The 24543-nt window shown below is 46.1% G+C and overlaps 1 long non-coding RNA gene across 1 annotated transcript; it reads left to right on the top strand.

Annotated features, from left to right (window-relative positions):
- The first annotated feature begins 20000 nt into the window (after window positions 1–20000).
- On the top strand, window positions 20001–24161 carry LOC306917410. The gene is made up of 3 exons (XR_013789164.1): window positions 20001–20116; window positions 20513–20635; window positions 23440–24161. It is a non-coding gene; the product is annotated as an uncharacterized lncRNA (long non-coding RNA).
- Window positions 24162–24543: the final 382 nt, after the last annotated feature.

Genomic DNA, 24543 nt, shown 5'->3' with positions numbered 1-24543 from the left:
ATATTTTATAGCTCTATGGGAGAGACGCAGACAGAGAAATATTTAAAATCATCCTGTCTCGCTCTAGCGCACGGCCGCACGCATAAAGAGCCAATGGAGCAAATGTTAAATAAGCTAGGTGGTCCTAAATGATTAATTGATTACATCACTATAGCAAAAGACGTGATATAGGTCAACTCAACTGCAGCGGAGCTGTTCTGACTTGAAGCTTAACTGACCAGCACGGCTTCAAGTTTAAACCATAAGATGACATGGAAATGCCCGTCGATTTGATGCGCAGAAATAACATAGGCCTATATCGAATCAGGTTAAGGTGCACACATGGAAGAAAAGTCATTTTTATCGGGATTCGGGGATACTTTGTTGTAGGCTATACGTCTCCGGTGAATTGCAAGCACATTATTGTTCAAACACCTGCTCCTCTGTTCATCTGTTGTCTTATTTGGCTAATAAAATAATTATTAAGAATTAATGCAATTTCAAGTTGTTGCTGCAATCATGATTCATGTTGCTGTTCTCTTCTCTCTGTGTGACTGAAGGTTGCGCCCAAAAATTGTAGACAGTGATTTCCCGCACCCCCTCATGTTATTTTTCCCTCCGTCGCAAAATGACCTCTTTTCTTTTTTTCCACTATTTGGTTCGCTTAACATGTCCACGTGTCATTTGTTTACATATTTGGTACGCTTTACAAAGTCCAGTGTGAACACCAAACGGACCAAAATCAAAATGCAAATATTTGGTCCTTGGTCCTTGATCCGGACCTTCTAAGTGAACTGTGAGTGTGAAAAACGGCCTCGACAAACTAGCTGCTGCTGCAGTCAAGAAAACTACACTGAACATATGTGCATCTATTTCCGTGTATCGTAGCACCGCCCAAATCGCGCAAAGCATTGTGGGACATGGAGGCATCAAATCATAAAAATGTAATCAGTGGTCGGTCGGACAGATCTGTGTGTCCGAAAGGTGTGTACGAAGCCTGAGGGGGGAGCAATCATTAATCAGCGATCAAACACAAATGTTTGATCAAACCATGTGACTCCCATTGGAAAAGCATTGTGGTGGCCCAAAAAAACAAAAAAACGACCAAACATTGCTTGATTGGTGTTTGGTACGTGTGAATGAGGCCTTAGGCCTAGTTCACACCTACACAACAAATGTTCGGTCCGTGTGTGATGGCTGATTGCTTTTTGATTGCTGCTCCAATTCATTTTCAATGGGAGTCACATGGTTTGACCAAACATTTTTGTTTGATGAGGGGGGAGCAATCAGCAATCAGCGATCAAACACAAATGTTTGATCAAACCATGTGACTCCCATTGGAAAAGCATTGCGGTGGCCCAAAAAAACGACCAAACATTGCTTGATTAGTGTTTGGTACGTGTGAATGAGGCCTTAGAAGCAATGTGCTATGCAGGTGAGAGTGATTCAACACATTTACTGGGTCAAGCAGATGCATGATGTCAGTCCTGTAATCATATAATCACAACACTCATGGCCTTTTACAATTTACAGCACAGGTCTAACAATTCAATTGAAAGGAGCTTTATTGGCATGAGAAAGCATGAGAAAAGTCAGAAAACATACACATTGCCAAAGCAAAAAATGGAACAATACAATTCAATACTAATCAAAACAACATTTATGTACATTTGAAAGTCAGAATCTCCAATAAATCCATTTCTATGTACCAAGATCACTTGATGCAGATGGTGCAGGAAGACACACGTGACAGTGTCTGAACTGGGCCCAGCCACAAAAAAATAAAAGTATTTTCTTTTTCATAATGATGACAGTAGCTGAGTAGCATCATTACATAACATAATGTGGATGCAATCACTGCATTAAATTTAGCAAAATATGGCAGTGGGTGTATTATTATTATTATTATTATTATTTTATTCATATTTTCCTATTTGGATCCGTAGCCACTGGCACTGCCTGGTTTGTGCGTCTGTATTCTGTACCTGCATAGATTGATTGGTCATGCCTGCCTGATACCTGTCCTTGTTTCTAGAATGCAGATTTGTTTTTCTTCACCCTGGAAACTTGCGTCTTTGTTTATGATTAAATATAAACGAGAAGCCTCTCTGAGAGTAGCTTAAATGTTAGCCTCACAATGTCAAACGTCTATTGCAAAGATCTTCAAAAGAATGAAAGTCAGCAGTGACCAGTCCCTAGAGATGAGCTAACTGAACAACAGTTGTATCCTGAGGACTTCAGCTTTACTGGGTAACAGCGTCCGCCCTTGATTATGGTCTGTTTGAATTGATTTATATATATGGATAGGATATAGGGCAGGCTGTGGTCAAAATGATTGTGATGCTGTGTTAACACATTTTGCTGGAGACCCCCTGGAACTCCCTCAAGGACCCCTGGGGGTCATTGAGCTTGCTGCAGGGACAATTTAAAGAAGACACAAGACTGGGTTGAAGATTTGCTATACTTGTATGTGCACTTGTTCCAAACAGCATTGTACTGGCTGAGCCAACTCAATTATTTGAATGAGTGCTTAAGCTATGCTGTAGTGCCCTCCTGTGGATAAAGTGGCACATTGTCACTAATGATTGACAATAAGTAGTAATAATAATAATATTAATAATAATAATAATAATAATAACCACAATCATAATAATAATAAGGGTAATAATAATAATAATAATACACTTTTTAGCCTGTGGCCCAAAATAAAAATTAGACGTTTGCCGGGGACATAAACGAGTGAAAATAGCAGATCTACAAGTTCACAAAGCATCACTTTGTGCCGGATTGTGAGCTTGTAGATAGGCTATTTGCCTATTTTCACTGTTTTCTAATTTATGGAATTTCTTAGATCTTTCTTTTATTAATTCAAGAAATTAGAAAAATCGTTTAATTTGGTAGCAATTCATGAAAACATTAGGTTTTTTTTTCCAATGTTTTTATTTCTATTATTATTATTATTTTTATGTTTTGAAATTATAATAATTAAAAACAAAATAAAAATGGGTCCCGACCCAGCTTTTTTGGAAACAGTGGACTAGAGTGCTTGGCCTGTGACATACTGTACAGTAGAAGTGAGTGTTGTATTGACTATAGGCCTATATTACTGTGTACAGTGGGATTCAATGTTGCTTACAGGAAATGACAAAATTAACTGTTGTCTATGGTCTGAAGGCTGAAGCACAATCCATGGCTGCCGGAGTGTCAGGGTGGCTGATTTGATTTGATTTCATACAAGAAAAACGAGTTACCGGTACATCATGTTCATCACGGAAGTATTTCTGCTTATTACTTGCGCGAGCAGAGCGTGCGCAAGTACTGTTTTCGGCTGCGTATGTTGGTGACACCGGAAATCTCCATATATGGGCATAAAAGGGTCACAGACAGATGGGTGGACCGTGGAATGGGTACTCTGACACAGGTACAACGGGTATACAATCGCTCCCTTACGACTCACCTCCTATGAATACAATAATATTATCTCACTGTTGTGCACATTTCTCAAAAGACTGGAAAAGGCTAGTTGGCATGGCCACACCCACACATGGGGGCATATATGCAGAACGGTATAGAAATTCAGTGTTTTAGAGAGGATTTATGTAGATGAAAATGTTCAACATCCAAGTATAAAAGGCCAAATTCAGGACACTTGCGCCCCCTTGGCACCTGCGCAAATTGGCGTTATGTAAGCGGGGCAACACTTTCTGTAGTGTGTGATTTCACAACAGAGCTCTGGTCAGCCTTTATAAGGTCTGAGGATAATTTAGAATTTCACTTTAAATGTTTTCTGACCTTGTAAGACAGTCTCCAGTGCGAAAAGAGTGACACTCCCTGCCCTTCACAGTCCTTGTATAGCAGCAGCTTTGACGATGAACTGCCGCTCCTCGGAGGAGTGACATCCAAATCTTCCAAAACTCGGGTCTTCTCCTGTTCCGGGTGTACATATTGTTTCACGTCTGAGATCTACCTCCACAAACACATGATGAAGAAGAGCCACAACCAGCTCTACCGCCAAATGCTGCAGCTGAACAAACGCCAGCACATCCACGCCAGAGTGAAACCGCACCACTGCGGGCAGTGCAACAAAGGTTTCAGTGAGTCGGCGCAGCTGAGGACTCACCAGCGCATCCACACGGGAGAGAAACCCTTCCACTGTCAACAGTGTGACAAGAGTTTCACCCAGTTGGGGAGTTTGCAGAGGCACCGGCGGATCCACACCGGAGAAAAGCCCTTTCACTGTACGCAGTGCGACAAGAGCTTCAACGATCTAGGGAATCTGAAAAGGCACCAGCGTATCCACACGGGGGCGCCGTTCCTCTGTACGCGGTGCGACGAAAGCTTCAAGGACCTGGGCAATCTGAAGAAGCACCTGTGTCGTCACTCCGGAGGAAACCCTTTCCGGTGCGACCGATGCGACAAGAGTTTCCACGCGGTCAGTCACCTCGAGAGGCACCGGCGCATCCACACCGGCGAAAAACCTTTCCGGTGCCAACAATGTGACAAGAGCTTCAACGACCTGGGAAACCTCAAGAGGCACCGGCGCGTTCACACCGGCGAAAGGCCTTTCCGGTGCCGACAATGCGACAGGAGCTTCAGCGTGATCAGTAACCTGAAGACGCATCAGTTGCTGCACACCGGAGAAAAGCCCTGAAGAGCAGTGCAACAAGAGCTTCACTCAGTCGAATAACCGGAAGGCACACCAGCAGCGCGTCCACGCGGGTGAGAAACCCTTCGACTGCACACACTGCGACAAGAGCTTCCGTGTGTTGAGTAACTGGAAGACACACGAGCGCGTCCACACTCACACTGGGGGAAAAACAAACGTTGTAGTTATGAGTGCTTGACATTTGGGATCTGAATCTTTTACAGCCAAAAGATTTTACTACGTGTCTGTGTAGCAGGTGCAAGCCATGCCTTAATTGTCAGGGGCTATTCTCAGCAAACACCAGGCTGTCTGTTTTTTGAGGGGCGCTCGCCCATCCAATGCATGGCTATCCGAAATGACGGCAGCCAAGTCTAAGGACTTTTAATGTTTGTTTAGAGCACCATTATCCTGCCAAGTCTATGGTCTTTAATGTTTGTTTAGGGCACTAAATGACGACGTGAGACATCATATGTCCGATATAAATACATCTTATAACTGATTCTGTTTCATACAATAACGCAATGCATTCATGTCTCATGAAGGACGAGGAGGATGGGGGTGTCAGACTGTTAGCAACACCACTAAAGCATGAGAAGGAAATTTACTTTTTATACAGTACGGTAGTTCACTTCACACAAGTGTGATTTTTTTAAGGGGCGCCCTTCTATAAACAGCTTTTGTCCTCACACGTCTCAAGATTTGCCATTGACAATGAAAGGGGAATTCAGGTCAAATGTCCGCTACATCTTGTTCCCACACGTCTCAAGATTTGACAATGAACGGAGAAATTAGGTCAAAATTCCGGTAAATATGACATAAATCAAAACATTAAACGCCATTGACATTGAAGGGGAAATTTACGTCATATGTAAACGAACAAATCAGCTAACCAATCGCATGCAACAGGCATTCTGATTGGCCAGTATGAGATGATGCATGATGATGTACGATGATAAGAGCCCCTCACTTCACACGGGTGTGATTTTTAAAATGCATTTAACTTAACTAATGATGTCTCTGTGCTTTGCGCTCCTGCGTCTTTCTTGAGTACATCTATGTATGTTAATGTGGGGACATCCTCATTACCGGTGCCCGTGTTTTGGTTCCCACAGCACCAATTGTCTGACCGGCAGCTATTGGTGTCTTTGGCAGTGTCCTGTTAGCTAGTCTCATTCTCCTGGCTGTTATGTCTCGCTCTCCCTTGGTATCCCATCATACAGATTCATGTTACTGCACGCAACATTCTGGTATATATAGAACCCGTCTTCTGCAGTTGGTTTCAGGGTATACTAGTGTTATAGTAATAGATACAGTTCATTGTTCCAAACACAGGGGCTGAAAGCACACACCGGAGCGTGTGACCCCCATATTGATGTTGGACTGAAACCTTGTTTCTTACCGGGCTCTGGATCGAGACGTTGACGGGAAAACCTCGGATCTCCAAGCAGCCTGCTGCAACTTAAGGTCGTAAGGAAAATCTATTTTCTTAACATATATTGAATTAGTTTGTCTTTTTTAAGAACCCCCCAGAATAAGCAGCCAAGTATATGGGATTTTTAATGTTTGCAAATTTCTCTAGTAGTGTTGAGTAATATTTGACCCGGAGTATATCTATACTTTGACTCAACAAGTACTGACTGGGGTCGACTCTGACCCAGTTTTTTTTTTTTTTAATTGATGTGTCTGATCCCATGTGGGATGGGTCAAGAAATTGTAACTTAAAATATAAATTCATTCTGAACGCTGGCTGTTACCTCAGCGGCGCCTGCGCAAATCAGAGTCGTTATTATAGGTATGGCAATGGTTTGTGAAGTAATATAGTCTGATGGGCCTTTGTCGTGTGCGTGATGTCAGAACAGAGCTCTGGCAGTATAAGACATGGCCGCTGTTGTCGTCCCCCTCCTCATCTCTTCACTTCCTCTTGAGGTGCTCCCGAAGGTAGAGATGACGCAATAGGACACGGACGGATCCAGAAGCAGCGATGTTCCATTCCCAGCAGAACCCCATGTGCCCCCACCATCACAGTCCATGTACAGCACCAGCAGCGTTGACCACGAACAACCACTCGTGGAAAGAGATGACGATGGCCCAATCCGACCAGACTCGGGTCCAGAACCAACGAGACACGAAGGGTGAACCAAGACCTTACAGCCGTCAACAGTTTGCCAAGAGTTTAACTCTGCACCTGGCAGAAGTAACGACAAGTCAAATAGCGCACGACGACGCGGTGAAGAAGAAGACCCACGCCTGTACGGAGTGTGACAAGAGTTTCGGTCACATAAGTAATCTGAAGAAACACCAGCGTCTCCACACGGGGGAGAAGCCGTTCGTCTGCAAACTGTGCGACAAGAGATTCAACCAATCGGCCCACTTGAAGACGCACATGCGGCTTCACACCGGCGAGAAGCCGTTCCGCTGCGATCGGTGCGACGCGGGTTTCAGTCAGCTGGGCAACCTGAGGACTCACGAGCTGGTCCACACCGGAGAAAAGCCTCTCTGTTGCGAACGCTGCGACAAGAGTTTCAGTCGGTCGGACACGTTGAGGAGGCACCAGCGTGTGCACGCCGCCAGAGAAAGTAGGCCTTTCGGCGGCTGCAAGCGGCGCGACAAGTGCTTCGGCCAGTCGGCGGCTCACGTGAGCAGACACCAGCGTGTCCACGCCGCCAGTGAAGGACATTTACACTGTGAGGGCCGGCGCGACAAGACTTCCACCGAGTCGGGTAGTCTGAATAGACACCATGAGTGTCTCCACATCGGAGAAAAGCCTCTCAACTCTAAACCGTGGCATGCGTGTTTCAATGATTTGCTCTAAAGACAATGTGGGGAGACAACACACATCCACCCGTAACATCCATCCATCCATCCATCCATCCATCATCCAACCACTTATCCGTCGGGTCACAGGGGGGAAACGGTTTCAGCAGAGAGCTCCAGACTTCCCTTTCCTCAGCCACTTCCTCCTGGGGAATCCCAAGGTGTTCCCACTGGCCAGTGTGGAGATGTAATCCCCCCCATCTGGTTGGTCCTAGGTCTGCCACGGGGTCTCGTGCAACGAGGACCTCCCTAGTGAGACCCTCGGACGGCAACGGTACTATAGATGCCTGTACCCCCTATAAGCTTGCTTCTCACTCTACTCTGAGTCTCTCGGATGCCCGCAACACTCTGAGCTGTAAGGTCAAAACGCGTCCGTTGCGCTGCCGGCATGGGTGAGCAAAATTAAAATATGTGAAAAGGACATTTATTGAGTGCTGGCTGTATTCCTCACTTTTTCTGAAGACACAGCGATGTACCCACACTGGACACTGAAAACTCTTGACATGCGTACGGGTCCATTTGGTTCCATTTGTAAGCTCTCAGAGTTACAGGTCTGCAAGGCAAGGGTACACCTGTTTCCTAAGTCTATCAATCATTTAGCAGGGGACCCCCCTGGAATCCCCCTTCAAGGACCCGCTTTGAGAACCACTGGTCTAAAACACACTACCACAAATGAAAGTATACGGTATAGCCTAATGTCACAAGCTGATTAGCTTCGGTAACCAGGCTTTTTATTTCCGTTCGCAAACCCATTGGGAGCTCATGTGAACCAATATGGTCCACCACCTCGTACTTGCCGGCACCTGCCTCTCTAGACCAGAAATCACACAGCCTGGGGTACAGTAACCTGACTCCGCCAGATGGGGCAGTAGAGAGTACACAGGTTCCCCGGGGAACCTGTGTACTCTCTACTGCCCCATCTGGCGGAGTCAGGTTATGGGCACAGTGGGGCAGGCTGTGAACAGGAGGTGAATGTGCAGCTCTGTCGTTCACTGTTGCTTTAGAGCCCTCATGGTCACATTCAAAGATTTCACACTTTAAATGAATTTCTTTTTTTTCTCCTGTCAATATATAATACTTCACACTCGTGTCGTAATATATCGGGACGGAATCTTCTTTTTGCAGCTCATTTCTCTAAACGATATGATCCTCGGTTACAAAAAGTTTTGGGGTAATTAAATGACAATCAAGGGACATTTCACTTCCTGACTCACAGTTTCCGGTTAAAACCGCTTTCAACTTAAGACGCTCTAACGTTGAAGTCAGCGGCTGGCGAGCTGTGAGTTCCTTTTCGCTGACTAGATGGCAATGACGGCGGTTTAAAATCACACTTGTGTGAAGTGAGTGGTGCCTTTCATCACAATGATGACATCTTATCTGTTGATGTCAACAACATGATGTCCAATCATATGAGCACATTCCGTACTCAAACGGACAGACAGACATACACATGCACAAAGCTGTGCATCCCGCTTCAACAAAAAACATCACTCCCGTGTGAAGTGAGGGGCGCTCTTATTATTATACATCATCATACATCATCTCATGAACAAGTGAATTCATGTGATTGTTTGGTTAAATTTACTTCATATTTGGCGAACATTTGACCTAATTTCTCCTTTCATTGTCGATGGCAAATATGAGACGTGTGGGGACAAGATTTCCGTCATATTTGGCGGACATTTGACCTAATGCAGAAAACGACAACATCGCCTGTGCAAATTGGCCTAGTTACGGTAGGTCGGCATGGCAAAGGTTTGTGCTGTGAGTGATGTCAGACCACAGCGCTGGTCAACATATATATAGCACTACAATGTCCACTCAATCACCTAAATAGACTGTCCAGGCGTGTTAGAAATAAAGCAAATCTAATCAGTAATCGTGATTTCACTTTCAGCCGACTCACTCATACATGTACAAGGTGTGAAATATTGAATAGATAGATAGTACCAGTATCTAAGGAATTGAAGAAAGTGCCAGCATTGAAAACCTTCCATTCCCGACTGACCTTTTGCAGACACGTCCCCGTCGCAGTCCATGGATAGCAGCCGTTTTGACGATGATGAACCGCTGCTCTTGGAAGTAGTCTCCTGTTCTGAATGTACAAACACCTTCACATCACAGGTCTCCCTCCACGAACACATGGAAAGGTTCCACAGCAGCGACCTCTACTGCCAAACGCCAAAGAACGGACGGATTCCCTCAGCGGCCTGCCATAAAATACCCGGTTTAACTCGGCCGGGCGAGGTGAAGACACGCCGACCGACTTTGACGGGAAAGAAAACTCACATCTGTACACAGTGTGACAAGAGCTTTGACCATCTAAGCGCTCTGAAGAATCACAAGCGTGTCCACACGGGAGAAAAACCCTACCACTGTAACCACTGCGACAAGAGTTTCAGCCATTCGAGTACTCTGAGGAGGCACCAGTATGTCCACACCGGGGAAAAACCGTTCCGTTGCGCACCGTGCGACAAGAGTTTCAGTCGCCTGGCTCACCTGGAGACACACCAGCGTCTCCACACCGGCGAGAAACCGTTCCGGTGTCCGCAGTGCGACAAGAGTTTCAACCAGATAAACTCGCTGCAGTCGCACCAGCGCGTGCACACGGGGGAGAAGCCTTTCCGTTGCGTGCGGTGCGACAAGAGCTTCAGTCATCTGTGCTCCCTGGAGAAGCACCAGCGCGTCCACACCGGAGAAAAGCCGTTCTGCTGTAAAGAGTGTGGCAGGGGCTTCAGTCGGATGGATACGTTGAAGGAGCACCACCAGTTGCTCCACGCTGGAGTGAGACCCTTCCACTGCGTACAGTGCGGCAAGAGTTTTGGTCATTTAAGCGCTCTGAAGAATCACCAGCGCCGTCTCCACACGGGAGAAAAACCTCCGCAGGATCACCAGCGGGTCGACACCGTGGAGGAAACTACTCCGGTCAGTGAGTCGTGTCCCGTAACGACGCACCGTCATCACGCTGCGGGGAAACCTCTCCACTCCAAACGGTATGATAAGAATTTCAATAAGTTCGTGGCCATGTTAACTCGTTTGCTGCCAGACTAAAACCCACGAATAATCCCCACCCCCTGCCAGCGAGTTTTTGTCTTGGCTTTTAAAGGGCAAGACCACTTTTTTTAGGTTTGAGTTGTATAGTTATCCTGCCATGATGTAACTCCAAAGGTGGAGATGCTATGGGTGATCTGGCTCTGCATTTCCTCAACAAAATGAAGAAAATTGTTGCAAGAAACAAACAAAAACCAAAAAACATGTTTATATTACTCCTAAACATTTTGCCAAACATCACACACACTCCTATCCTCCTAGACCTGTGCCCAGAAGGGCACTTTTTCTAGTTATTATTATTATTATTATTATTATTATTATTATTATTATTATTATTATTATTATACAGGAATTGCTAAACCTAAGTAAAGCTACATTTATGATATTTGGAAATTGCTAAATAAATATAGAAAATATATAACTGCAAGCAGCGACCTGTTAAGGAATCACAACGTTAAAAGAGAATCACTAAGGAACCGGAATCGTTAGAATTCACAAGGATTTCAACCCTATCCGTGAGTACAGGCTGTCATCTCTTGTCACTGAAGGTTCTGGCAGAACATTTGTATTAATGAAAAAAACAAACATATAAATGTGTGTGTGTGTGTGTGTGTGTACCTTGGGAGGCTGTGGCTCAGGAGGTAGAGCAGGTCGTCCAATGATCCTGTGTGTGTGTGTGTGTGTGTGTGTGTGTGTGTGTGTGTGTGTGTGTGTGTGTGTGTGTGTGTGTGTGTGTGTGTGTGTGTGTGTGTGTGTGTGTGTGTGTGTGTCAGTACCTTGGGAGGCTGTGGCTCAGGAGGTAGAGCAGGTCGTCCAATGATCCCTGGGTCGGCGGTTCGAATCCCGGCTCCTCCTGTCCACATGGGGCAAGACACTGAACCCTACATTGCCTCCAATGAGTCGGTCGGTGTGAGCTCGCCACCATTGGTGTGTGAATGTGGGAAGTGAGGACGCTGGCGTCGACTGTTCGCCGCTTCACCTCCCAATGTATGAATGAATGAACCATTGTAAAGTGCTTTGAGCACTTGGAAAAGCGCTATAAAAATGCAATTCATTGTTACCCAGACTCCAGAGCACTGGAACTGCATTATGATGTTTTCTGTGGCTGTGATGTATTAGGAATATTTGCAATCTATGGATATGGACTATCTTGCCGGTAGAGCTAGGTAGCCTACGCATGTAGGCTAGGTAGGCAAACACAAAACCATGTATATTTTTGTGCTTGTTAAAAGCATAATATTAACATTTAGACATGACATTTAAGCAATCTGAGGGATTTATCAATAAAACCAGTCTACATGAAGAGCCAGGGAGGCTCGAAACGTCATGTCTAAATAGTGAAAACCAATACATTTTGTATTTTTTTTATTTCTTTTGAATTCTGACCTCTGCCCAGCACCTCAAACTTTAGTGAGTGGATGGATGTGCATGCTTTTTACTTTGTTTCTGTATTATGGCCATTAGTTGCCTGGCACACATACGGGATGATATAGTGAGGTGATAAATGTGTGTAGAGACACAAGTTATGCATTCTCTCCACCAGGCCGAAGGTAGGATTTTGTTTTCACCCCTGTCTGTCAGCAGGCTAATTTGGTAAACGGCAAAGCTGATCAGTGAAGGAAGACGGTCACCAAATATTTGTCATGTTTAGTGAATTTATCAGATTTCTTTTAATTTTTAATTTAATTCATGTTGTTTTTTTTGTTTTTTTAATGAATTCATAATCTCAGATCCACTGATCCAATGTCTTGCAAAAACGGAGCCACGTGGAACTCATTTGCATGACAATGATGTCATATTGTTGATCACTGACAGCGATTTATGCTCCACTGAGTGTCTTTCAGTTTTAACTTCTTTTACAAATTTGATATGGTATACAGTTTTTACCTTTATACCATTAGGGGCTTATAGGGTTACCAAATGGGCTATTTGTGACACAACTTGTTAGGCTGGCTGGGGGCTTGAGGGGAGGTTTTTGACCAGAGCTTTTGTTTAGTTTTTTTGCTTTGGTGGCCACCAGAGCCTTGGGTTGGTCCTGGCTCACCTCCGAGAACTCCTCCTTGGACTCCAGACCCTCTGGGCAGCGCAGCCTAAGAAGTTGGTCTCGTAGTTGGGCCGTGTGGCTCTTGAGCGCTGCAGTTCCGCCATCTGCGATCCACTTCTCACACTGGGCCAAGATCTCTGCCTGTTTCAGGTAAAAGTGCTTATGTATCACCTCTTTGAAACACGGGGAGGGATTGCGCATCTGCTCCAGCATGGCCAACTGGACGGTGGCCTGCCGGATATTGGCGTTGTACAGGCGGGACTGTTGGGTGCCGCCGGAGGTGCCACGCATGCCCTCATAACCCGGCTCGTTGAAGTACGGCTCGGGCACCAGGATCAGAGACTGCAGAGACACCAGTACCTGTAGAAGGGTCGATGTCTGTGGGTTCCATCTCTCTTCTGGGCTCCCTTGCCACGTGTTGAGGATACTTAAACATACATATCCGTTATTGTAGAGGTTGGGGTTGAAGCGCACACTTTGTCCCCCCGTGGTTGCCAGGTTGACCATTGGAGGGGAGGTTGGATAATTCTGGGGAAAGTGCACATCAAACTCGAAGCAGCCATGGGCATATGGAGTGTCGGGCGGGCCCGTGATGAGAACCTTCATGACGTCCAACCTCTCATCGTCACATCGGACAAACACGCTGGAGGAAGAGGAGAGAGGCAGAGAGGTGGAGAGAGTGACGGCCTCCTGTGCCAGGCGGCGGGCACGGGCAGCACTGTTTGCATTACTGGTATTGGTCACTTGTGATGACCAATGGTAGTTGACGTGGAAGACCAACTTCCCTTTATCATCCTCTGAGACCATGTCAAAAATGTCAAACTGGAGCTTTTTTGTGGCAGCAACGTACTTCTCCAAGGTGCGTCGGATTGACAGGGATTTGGGCTGGAAAGGCGCCTTATTTGAAGACTCTACCAACTTCTGATTAGCTTGCCGTAAGCCGGTGGTAACGACGCAAACCATCTCGGCTGTTCTCTGGATGTCCGACACCAACAGTGTCAAGTCATCAGGCTCTGCATCCGAACTCTCCGTCTTCGCCACGCCACCGCTCTTGCCTTGGTGGTTTGTGCCAGAATACGTTACATGTTTTAGTTTGTTTGCACTGAGGCAGTTGGTGTACATGTCTATGCAGCTCTTCATCTTGGCCATCAGCATGCTCATGGAGCTCTGTCCCTCAGAGCACTCCTCCTCCTCCTCCCCGGATAGGGGCAGCAGTAGAGGCACCAGGGCCTCGCAGGTAGAGATGGCACGCAGCAGCTCCAGCAACGCCCGATACAGGGGAACATGGAGTGCCATGTCCATCACAGAGTCGTTGCGTAGGTAGTAGGACATGACCGGGATGAGGCAGGACTGGCCGAGGACCACCCGTAGCATCGAGGGCCAGGCCGCGCTGCCACTCTTTGTCCCGTTGCTTCCAGTAGGGCCCTCGCCAACATGGACGGAACCTGTAGAGCCTGCTGGGTTGATGTAGCTGGCCAGCACTTGCAATAGGCAGCTGACATGCTCCTCTTCCAGACGCCGTTTGGTCAGAGTCTGTTCTATATTCCAAACGGGGTCGGTGGACCCGGAGTTGAAGCCCGTTCCCTTGGCCCAGTACAGCGTTTTCTTCTGACTGGTGGTACCTCCAGAGGCGTTGGCCCTCGCATCTGGGAAGTGAGGTGAGTGGTGACTGGCGGTCGAGAGGTGGGACAGGATGAGGTTGATGGCACCGGCCTCGAGGGCCTTGCGGCGCAGCAGAACGCCGTCTGCCGTGGTCAGGGGAGTGCTGCTGAACAGTGCCTGCAGCAGGTGGAATGGTAACATGTTTGTAGTACTAGTACCCGTGCTGGCAAAGGCCTGCAGCATTGACTCGATGGGACTGGCCTCCAGAGACTCGACCATGGCCGTATTCTGGTCCTCAAAGACCGGCTTCATGGGTCTGTCCTTGGTGCAGCTGCTCAGCATGTCACCGTCGGAGGGGCTCGGGTTGGAGTTCTGTTTGACCGTCAGGTCAATGGAATGGTGACCTTGTGGCAGCTTGCGGTTGTACAGGATGGTCAGCAGCTGAGCCAGGGTCAGCTCCACTGGGAGGGGGTGACCTGGAATGAGTTTGTGGTAGAGGTGGACGAGACTGATGGATTTGGCAGTTGGGTCCATACCGGGCGAAGAGGTCATCCGATGACAAACCGATTGCGTCTTCATAACTTGTCCCGGCCGAGGTGTAGATGGGACATGCTTAGACTGGGGCTTTAAACCAGCTGTGGCTGTAGTGCTTGGGTTGTTCGACACCTGGTCTAGGACCTCAGCCAGTGTGGTGGAGATCGGCAGATGGAGGGTGCAGAACTTGTGGCCTGCTCCATACATGGGGTGCTGAATCACATGGCTGATGGCGTTTTTGTCCTCGCATCGTTGTTGATACAGGGGACAAGAGGACTGGACAGAAACCGTGACTTTCTCCTCGACCAACATGAGCTGCGTAAAAAGCTGGCAGACGCCAGAGAAGTTTCCAGACTTGGGCACATTCCCTGGCTGGGATGCCGGTTGGTAGAGCTCACACATCATCTGTGCCATAAGCCGCTTGTTGGAGGGGTGGCAGGAGATGCACTGCAGGAAGAAAGCCACCGCGGCGTTCTCCAGAGTGGTGAGACCACCAGCCAGGTCTGACGACGCCAGTGAGTCGCAGGACGAAGGTTGAGTCTTCATTGATTGAGCACTGTCCGCACAGGCACTGGCTGTGTTGGCATGTGGGCTGGCACTGGAATGGCACAACAGGCAGAGCAAGGCCGACCACAGCGGGCTGACCTGCGATCCACCGAACCAATCTTTCACGACGTGGCTGTTCCCCACTTCTGTCAGGAAGCACAGCATCGGAACGGCCAGCTTTTCCGGCAGAAGTGGTTGGCTGGGTGTCTGGAATGTGGCACCTGTGGGCAGAGGCAGTTTGGCATTGGCTAGGAGGCCACAGCAAAGCTGGTACAAGCTCCGGACCAGCAGCAAGGGGAAGCCAGAGTCTAATAGCTGATTAATGGCTCCCGGGGACTGTGAAGCAGCCGCTAGTGTTGCCAGCTGTGACTGTGACAAATTGATCAGCAGCCCTTCATGCTCGCCGTCAGGTTGCACCCTCTGCCTTGCATGCTCGGCATCTTGCTTCTTTGTGCGGCGGCGGCGGCGTGGTAGCTGGAAATCGCCGGACGCCATCCCAATGTCCATCCTGGACATGAGCAGGGATAAGTAGCTTGGGTCGATGTGGCACATGGAACACAGCAGGCTGTCCACAGCCTTTTTCATTGCCACGTTGCAGGGCGGAGACACAGACCAGTTGTACAGCAGCTCAAAGAGCTCTCGGTCCAGTAGCGCTGGTAGGTCATAGTCAACGGGCAGCTCATGGCTGTGCCACAAGATAGCTGCAACACATTGGAGGTGAGAGGGTGACGGCTCGAGGACACCATACTCCCCCAACGAGGAAGAGGCGGAAGCCCCGGCCGTTGAGGGAGAATGACCTTGGACGGAGGACGAGCCCCTGCTCACATCGCGGACCCACTGTAGAAGTGAGTGAATCCTATCTTTGGTTCCGGGGTCCTGGGTTGTGCCGAACTGATAGAGAACGTCCACGGTGGAGCCTGAGGAGTTACCATCGAGTTGTCCAAACAGTAGAGGACTGCCGGAGGTCATCATGCCTGGCGGGGAAAAGTTGTGGAGTCCCTTCGCGGCGTCTGGTCCCGAGGTCATGGGCGTTGCTTTGGGACCGTCGACCGGAGCGGAACGCAGGGGCTTCATGTTAACGGACGCCATGTTGCAAGCTGTGTTGAGTAATGGCCCGTGTGACCACGTTTTTACAAATGAATGAACTGGACACCCATGTCATTGCCCGTTGCCTAGTTACAATGATTTGAATGCAATGGTGGTGATCTCCATCCATAGATGAGCATGTGGTGTGCCAATTTGCAGCGAGAAGACCCCGTACTACTGTGTGACCGTGTGGGTGCCTGCGACGTGCTGTTAACTTGTGCAATGTTGCATGCATCGTGTACCATACTGCACGGCAAGCCAGCTGCCACTGCCTGCCAGGCTGATTTGAATTGAAAACACTGGCGCACAATCATGGATTCCTCGTCGGGCCATTAAGATCAGATCTCCGACGCAAACCATCTCGGCTGTTCTCTGGATGTCCGACACCAACAGTGTCAAGTCATCAGGCTCTGCATCCGAACTCTCCGTCTTTGCCACGCCACCGCCCTTGCCTTGGTGGTTTGTGCCAGAATACGTTACATGTTTTAGTTCGTTTGTTTGTTTGTTTGCACTGAGGCGGTTGGTGTACATGTCTATGCAGCTCTTCATCTTGGCCATCAGCATGCTCATGGAGCTCTGTCCCTCAGAGCACTCCTCCTCCTCCTCCTCCCCGGATAGGGGCAGCAGTAGAGGCACCAGGGCCTCGCAGGTAGAGATGGCACGCAGCAGCTCCAGCAACGCCCGATACAGGGGAACATGGAGTGCCATGTCCATCACAGAGTCGTTGCGTAGGTAGTAGGACATGACCGGGATGAGGCAGGACTGGCCGAGGACCACCCGCAGCATCGAGGGCCAGGCCGCGCTGCCACTCTTTGTCCCGTTGCTTCCAGTAGGGCCCTCGCCAACATGGACGGAACCTGTAGAGCCTGCTGGGTTGATGTAGCTGGCCAGCACTTGCAATAGGCAGCTGACATGCTCCTCTTCCAGACGCCGTTTGGTCAGAATCATGGATTCCTCGTCGGGTCATTAAGATCAGATCTCGGAGCAAATTGGGTCTATAAGAAAATAAAGTCGGAATCGGACCAAATTGTCACAGGTCCACTCATTTTTTGAGGGGCTATATTCAGTAGTGTCAATTTTTGTCTTACACAAACATTAAATTCCCATTGACAATGAATGGAGAATTTACGTCATGTGTCTGATCAAACATAAGAGCGCCCCTCACTTCACACAGCACCACTGCACATTCAGAGCCGCTAGGCCCTCCAACGTCTGGCTTTTACGTTATGTAGGTTTACACTCTATAGGTTTACACTCTATAACATACGACAAATTAGACCCAGGAATCAGCCCAGCTCCTAATCCAGACAACAGTCTTGTCAAAACTTGACTATTGTAACTCCCTCCTTACTGGCCTACCGGCATGTGCCTCTCCAACTGATCCAAAATGCCGCAGCTCGCTTGGTCTTCAACCAGCCAAAATTCTCACATGTCTCCCCCCTTCTCCGCTCCCTCAATTGGCTCCCGGTCGCACAGAAAACAAAACTCTGATGCTGGCATTCAAAGCAACGAATGCACTTCCCATCACAATCAGAACTGCAGCCTCACTCCCAATCTTCCGCCGTAGTCTGAAAACCCACCCACCTCTTCAGACTCCATCATGGCCCGTAGCACCCTAGCCCCTTAGATAGAACGTTATGTAGACTTAGATAGCATGTTATACAGACTTATACAGACTTGCATTTTATGTAGTCATAGCACTTTATAGTATATATCTATATCTATATATATGTATAGTTTATATGTATAGTTTCATTATATCTAGATATTCCACTGTTACGCTCTTAGCTTACGCATGTTTCATGATAACTACTTTTTATTTATGCGATGTATTGCCATGCTTTTTGTTTTTGCTTATTGTAAATCGCTCTGGATTAAGAGTGTCTGCTAAATGCCTAAATTGTAAATTGTATGTGGCAGCCAAGTCAGTGGCTTTTTTAATGTTTGTTTAGAGCACTTTAAACATGACATGTCTATGGACTTTTAATTTGTTGTTTAGTTTGTTTAGATGTGGCTTGACCTTGGTGAGCACGCAGGTGGCGTTTGAAAAGGCTAGTCTTGACAACAGAGCTGCATGATGTTTTTCAAACTTGAAGGTGCTGTCAAGTATTCACGCCAAGGCTTTTGGCACATGTTGGAGTCAGGCCGAATTTAGGCCAAGGAGTGTTTTGCATGCAAAACTAATGCTTGGAATGGATTCAGAATCATGAAAAGCCCCTAGTTTGACATGTCACGATTGTCACATGCTACTTAAAGCATGGTGAAATTTGGGAAATGTTGCCTTATATTGGTTGTCTACACTGTAGACAACCAATATAAGGCAACATTTCCCAAAAAAGTTATGGCCATTTTTGTATACCACACCATACTGTAGACTCTACAGTATGGTGTGGTATACAAAAATGGCCATAACTTTTTTTTCCGCCATGTTTCCGGCAGAGCAGACCTCTCATTCTGTGGACCTTAATGACTAAATAAATGAATAGAAAAAACACAAATAAAAAGTACGGCATGACATCACAGGTCCTGTCCAATTTTGGGCCTGTGGCTCCCCGACTATGGTGTGTACAAAGTTAACTCTGGAGTGGGCGTTGTACTTATATTATGTTTATTGATGCAATATTATTGATATGTATGTCGGTAAATATTTCGACCAAACTGAAGAAAATGTCTTAATGTGTTTACACGACTGTCTCTTTTGGAACCAGCATTGCAAAATGTTCAATCCAATCCAATTCACTTTATTTATAAAGCACATTTTACAACTCAGAGTTTACAAAGTGCTGTACAGAAGAATAAAACTAAATACACTGTAGCTAAACACAGAGAACAGCAGCAAACATATGAAAAATACAAAACGGATACAAAACATGGACCATAGAAACTCAACCGGGATTAAAAGCCAAGGTGTAGAGGTGGGTCTTTAGGTGGGATTTAAAGGTCTCAATGGAGGGGGCCAGTTTGACATTGGGGGGAGCGCATTCCATAATGTGGGGGCTATGATGGAAAAGGCTCTATCCTCTCTGGTTGTGCATAATAACTAATATTTTATAATGTCATGATATAAAGGGTATTTGTGTATGTTGCACTTTGTATATGTACTGTATCTGAAATTAATTAATTAGGTTTTCTTTTATTTATTACCCTTTGGTTTCTCTGGGCTGAGCACTGAATATTGTGGTTTTCAGCTTTTTCTTTGGTGATTCTCTTTTCACTCGCGGCGTAATGTAGCACTGTTTGTAATATTGGAGTTTTGTTTATAAATGACACACTTTAACACACATTTCACAATATCTATACTCTTTTGCTATACTGTACTTGATTGAAGGAGACATTTTTAATAAAACAAATGATTTTACAGTAGCCTACTTGTCTTTTATTTCAGATCAATTTTTTTTTACTAACGGGTAATGTACTGTGCCCATGATCAGGATTATAAACCCAGACAAACAACACAGTCTCAGGGGAAAAAAAGTCACATTTGATCCAGAAGTTAACTCTGGCAAATGGGTTCTAATCTGACTCCACCAGATGGGGGCGGTGTTGATTCACAAGTTCAGACAATGCTGAAACCCCGGCTGAAACCAATGTGATTGTGATTCTCTTCCATCAGGTGAAATGGGTTCCCCACTACAGATTTACCAGTGCAGTGAGTGGACGGTGGACCAGATAATTACCTCATTCTAAAAGTTGTGACCAGTTTACTTTAAATGGGCTTTGTTGTTGCTTTGATATCGGTATATGCAGTGTTGTAGTGGTGCTTTTAGAAGTGGGTGGACGCCCGATAAACTCTCTGACCATGCACAGACAACAAGGTAAGACTTTATGAATGATGCTGGTATGAAATATTGCTCGTTTGACAATGAAAACGCTGTAGTTTTGTCAGTAAAATGGGCTTTGTGTGGGTGTTTAGTCAAGTGTGTGTGAATACACATACAGTGAATGGCAAATCAAGTGGCAAAGTGATCATGAGTGACATAGTCAGTTTAATGTCGTTTAATGCAATCAAATATAACCTTTCTGTTTGGATGTATGGTCTACACAATTAGAGAATGTAGAAGATTTTTTAATTTTTATGTTTGCCTGTTATCTCCTATGGTACCAACATCAATACAGCATGGCAATATGTATATATATTCTTTAGTTGCAGCAGACCTGCTGTTTGTTCAGGTATGTGGTGGTGCATAAACTAAATGCTGTTTTGATTCCAGGGACAGGAAGCAGAGCTTCCCAAGATGACCTGAGAGGTCTGGATGGTTCATCATCACATCTCAAGAGAAGACCAGCAGTGATGCAGGCCGCCATGTTACCAGTGATCAAGTTACACAGAATAGGTATGACCTGTTTTACTACTGTATGCTACTGTAAACATTTAGTCTAATAGGTACTGTTTTAATACTATGTTACTGTAAACATTTAACTATGTTCACTGTTACAATTATTAGCATGTAGATCTGTTCTTTTTGGCAAGCGACAAAGCTGTGTGGTGGATTACTGCACAACACGTTGGATGTCATGTGTACAATTTTTTAACACAAATGTTCTCTTCTGGGGTTCCTACTGTACTAGCACACTGCAGGGTTTCAACTTGGGCGTCCTTGACATGAAAAAGTGGAGGACCAACTCTCCTAAGCTATGGATAAAACTATTGATCACTGGTTATTGGTAGAGTTGTCCCGGTATCAGAAAAGCTGCCGATACTGCCTAAAATGATTTTATCTGTATCAGCTAGTATGTCGGTCTACTCTATCCCGATCCGATACCACATCATTTATCACAACATGATATTTCAGAATAGTAATACATTTTGATTGCTTCAGTTGGTGTTGCACTATTAAATATAAGATGTGTGAAATTAAGACCCAGGATCACATTAGATAATTGACACAGGGGTGAAAAATGGGTTACAAAGTCGTGGGATAAAAATTATAAAAAATAAATTAAAAACAACGTTGGCTCTGAAAGAATATATATTCAAAGATTTGTACTACATTTTCACCATTTTTCTAAAATAGCAGACCTACAAGCTCGTAGCGTGGCACTCTGTGCCGTGCTATGAGCTTGCTATGAAATGTAGATTTTTCAATGGCTAAAGCATAACATAATGCTTAAACCACCAAAAGGGGTTCCCGTTCAGAATGGGTTAACCGCCAGAGTTAAAATCTGCCCTTGCCAAGGATTCAGAGCGTTTCATAGAATATTATCCACCCGCCGATGGCTTTGAAAGACCCAGTTGAGTCTTGTAAAGTCGGGGGGAAAGAACTTTGCCGGCGTATTTTTGAGGGACTCCTATATACAGGTTTAATGTTTGTCTTTAGTTCAATGTTTGTTTAATAAACACCATTGACAATGAAGGGAAAACTTACGTCATTTTGTAACTCATTACGTCATATTGTCTCTTTATTGTTAATAGCATAAATGTTTGTTGGCACCGTTTGTTTTACATCACCATTACATCACCTAATCAACATGAGTTAGACACTTCACATGGGTGTCATACTGATACTTTATATATGACATATAAAGGTAGATGCCCTTTCCGGCTCTGGAGCATATGTGCTCAAGGGAGGGCAAAACTTTCCCGACATTCCTTGCGAAACACCGCGGAAGCATAAGCGTGTGTCACAGAGCTCATGTTTGGGTCTGATAAGTCCTGGAAAAGATGCGCTGTGATTGACCAGTAATCACTTGAGTGGCAGCGTGACGTAACGTGCCTTCCACACTTCTGGCGTACTGCCTCCCCCAGTGTACATTATTGCGCCCCTCTTCCAACACACATCGCTCCAACGAACTGCAGCGGCCAATGAGGCATCTATTTTTTTAAATATCTATGTGACCTTGGGTTTGCACTAGAGTTCAGTACAGTACCTATAACAATAACAGCATAGTTTCACCGCTCAGTTCACACAGGTGTGATTTTATTTTTTATAATCATTAGAACTTCACTTAAACCAATGACGTGTGTTTTCAATTAATCTATCATGGTTAAAATGGAGTTTGAAGTTACAAACATGTTTGAAAGTGAAGTCTAGCACCACGTTACGAATTGCCACGCAGATCAGAGGATAGCATGGGTCCGCCCCAAATGGAGTATTTTTTTTTAGCAAGGTGAAACGCATCCAAAAGCCAGTGGGAAGATGCAAGTTGGAACATCATCTGTGTAGAGCATGTCATTATCTGTGGGAAAGGCAGTAATACGGTGTATATAAAGTCGAAAATGTTCTCTCTGCAACAGAACACACAACGCAGCTCCTCTGTGATTACACTCTCGGGGCGGTGGGAGCCGACTGACAAACATAATTGCTAATCTGAATACCATGGTTATTTTGGCGTTAACTGAGCATCGGGTCTGGTCGAGACCGGACGGTCAGACCGGGTCTAATACATTTTAATTATCCTCGGTTTATTTCGGACCGGGTTCGTTTTTCCTCTGTCCCATTTCAGACATTATTTAGTGCAGGTTCATTCACGTGCATTTATCTAAAACTGAAAACAGGTGGTCATGTCATAATACCTATGTACGGTATGGGTAACCAGACAGTGACCTTGTGGTTAGAGTGTCCACCCTGAAACTGGAAGGTTGGGGGTTCGATCCCTGGCCGGGTCATACCAAAGACTGTAAAAAATGGGACCCAATGCCTCCCTGCTTGGCCCTCAGCATCAATGGGTTGGATTGGGGGTCAAATCAACTAATGATTCCCGAGCGCGGCGCACACTGCAGCTTACCGGTCCAAGAGATGGGTCAAATGCGGAGAACAAATTTCACTGCGGTAATGTGTGTGAGTAACGTGTACGACTTTGACCCAACTTTGACATGACATGACCACCTGTTTTTTGTTTTAGATAAATAAAACCTGTGTGTTTCATTCATACACGGGTCCGTTTCGGTCCGGACCATGTTTATCTACGGGTGAACATTTCACTAACAGCAGATCTACAAGCTCACAATGCTCACACAATTTGAGCTTGTAGATCGGCTATTTTTGACCAAGAGACTTGCCATAGAGGGAAAAAGGAGAGGACCAAGTATAGACTCCTGGGGGACCCTGGTCAACTAAATATATAAAGTTGGGTCTGAACTTGAAGGCAGATTGATGCACGAATCCAGCTCTTATCAGATCTATGTTTTCTACCTCAGATACCTGTCCAGACCAGGACCAACCTAAACCAAGACGCTGCTGTGACCAATGTGGAAGAGGCTTCACTTCAGTTTACAATCTCAAAATTCACCAAAGAATTCACACTGGAGAGAGGCCTTACAGCTGTGATCAATGTGGGACAACATTCACCACGATGTCTACCCTTAAGAGACACAAGAGAATGCACACTGGAGAGAGGCCTTACAGCTGTGACCAATGTGGAACAAAGTTCACCAGAATGTCTACCCTGAAGACACACAAGAGAATGCACACTGGAGAGACGCCTTACAGCTGTGATCAATGTGGGAAAAGCTTCACTGCAATGTCTACCCTGAAGACACATAAGAGAATGCACACTGGAGAGAGGCCTTACAGCTGTGATCAATGTGGGACAACATTCACCACGATGTCTACCCTTAAGAGACACAAGAGAATGCACACTGGAGAGAGGCCTTACAGCTGTGATCAATGTGGTAAAAGCTTCACTCAACTGAAGGACCTTGTGACCCACAAGAGAATTCACAGAGGAGAGAAGCCTTTTGGGTGTGATCAATGTGGGAAAAGCTTCACTGCAATGTCTACCCTGAAGACACATAAGAGAATGCACAGTGGAGAGAGGCCTTACAGCTGTGATCAATGTGGAACAAAGTTCACTGCAATGTCTACCCTGAAGACACATAAGAGAATGCACACTGGAGAGAGGCCTTACATCTGTGATCAATGTGGGAAAAGCTTCACTGCAATGTCTACCCTTAAGAGACACAAGAGAATGCACACTGGAGAGAGGCCTTACAGCTGTGACCAATGTGGGAAAAGCTTCACTGAAATGTCTACCCTGAAGAGACACAAGAGAATGCACACTGGAGAGAGGCCTTACAGCTGTGACCAATGTGGTAAAAGCTTCACGCAACTGAATGACCTTGTGACCCACAAGAGAATTCACAGAGGAGAGAAGCCTTTTGGGTGTGATCAATGTGGGAAAAGCTTCACTGCAATGTCTACCCTGAAGACACATAAGAGAATGCACAGTGGAGAGAGGCCTTACAGCTGTGATCAATGTGGAAGAGGCTTCACTTCAGTTTACAATCTCAAAATTCACCAAA

This window comes from Electrona antarctica, assembly GCF_951216825.1.
Source record: "Electrona antarctica genome assembly, chromosome: 24".
Lineage (NCBI taxonomy): Eukaryota > Metazoa > Chordata > Actinopteri > Myctophiformes > Myctophidae > Electrona > Electrona antarctica.
This window is presented reverse-complemented; position numbering and strand designations above follow the sequence as displayed.